Source organism: Oryzias melastigma, unplaced genomic scaffold (assembly GCF_002922805.2).
Source record: "Oryzias melastigma strain HK-1 unplaced genomic scaffold, ASM292280v2 sc01773, whole genome shotgun sequence".
In the NCBI taxonomy this organism is placed as follows: Eukaryota; Metazoa; Chordata; class Actinopteri; order Beloniformes; family Adrianichthyidae; genus Oryzias; species Oryzias melastigma.
In genome coordinates, this window is record NW_023418353.1 from 1 (window position 1) to 1444 (window position 1444).

The following is a 1444-nucleotide window of genomic DNA, read 5'->3' on the forward strand; positions in this document are numbered from 1 at the left end:
AGTACTATCGTCAGATCACACTGGATCCAAACACAGCAAACACACATCTATCTCTGAGTGAACAGAACAGAACAGCAACATGGACAAATGTAGAGCAGAAATATTCAAATCATCCAGACAGGTTTGATGAATGGATTCAGGTTCTGAGTGCAGAAGGTCTGACTGGACGTTGTTACTGGGAGGTGGAGTGGAGCGGAGAGGTTTATGTGTCAGTTGCATTCAAAGATATCAGTCGTACAGGAACTAGTAATGAATGCGGGTTTGGATTTAATGATAAATCCTGGGCATTGATGTGTTCATCTACTGGATATGAATTTTACCACAACAAGATCAGTGTTTCTATTTCAGCTCCTCAATCCTCCAGAGTTGGAGTTTATTTAAATCACAGAGCAGGAACTTTGTCTTTCTACAGCGTTTCTGACTCCATGACTCTCATACACAAAGTCCAGACCACATTCACTCAGCCTCTGTATGCTGGATTCAATGTTTGGTTTAGAGGAAAGATCAGGTTGTTGAAATAAAGTAAAAATCAGTCACTGATCTGTGAGGCTCAATGATGAAATATATCTGCAGTGTAGAAAACCAAAAATCTGGAAATTAATCTGTAACTAATAATAATAAGTAAATAAGAATGTAACATTTAATCTTTTTTAAAAAAATAGTTTTTGTTTATTAATCAAAACAACAGACAAAACACAGGGTTTATTGTGAGATTAAAATGTGAAAAAAATACAAATGTAGTTTTGTAATAAACTTGCCTGTAAACAGACCAAAAGAAAAAACATAAATTAAAAAAATCTACTAAATGTCAAAAAAGAATAAAAATGATTTCTTAACAACACAACTGAACACGAGTACATGAGCTTCAAGAAGACGTCCTCAAAGCTTCATGAAATCTTCAAGTAAACATAGTTTGCTGATTATCTTTGTTTCTGAAACTATTTTAAAGTGTTTGTTTTTCTGCTAAGTAGTAATGTATTAAAGTTAGTTTTCTTTTGCTGTAAATAGTAAACTATAAAATGTTTAGAATTATGAAAATTGTAATCTCTGTCTTGTGTTTTGCAGTTAATAACAGTGAGTCAAAAATCAAAAGTGTGTAATTGTTTGATCAGGGATGAGATGCAGATGAATATTTACTGATTTCATGATCAAATTATGTTTAATCTTTTGTTTCAGGAAGTGGCTAAGTCTGTGATTTAAATTAAAAGTTAAAACGTTTATATCTTTAAGGTGTTAAAGTCTGCATGGATGTCTGTTTATAAACCAAATTTTAAGAAGACTTTTTTTGGTGGGTTCAATATTCCTAACAACAGATTGTTGGTTATGATATGTGAAATTAAAAACTACATAAGAAAATACAATGTCTCCTTTACTCTTCATCATTAAGACCAGATATCAATGCTATCCAGAAACAGAACATCTGTCATGTTTTTCATCTTTTGTT

At 32.2% G+C, this 1444-nt stretch overlaps 1 long non-coding RNA gene across 1 annotated transcript in view; it reads left to right on the plus strand.

The window, feature by feature from the left end:
• Positions 1–97: 97 nt before the first annotated feature.
• LOC118598520 overlaps positions 98–1444 on the plus strand; it is a 5793-nt gene continuing 4446 nt past the window's right edge. The window contains exon 1 of the long non-coding RNA XR_004947584.1: positions 98–156. This is a non-coding gene — a long non-coding RNA (uncharacterized LOC118598520). The remainder of the gene's footprint in view (positions 157–1444) is intronic.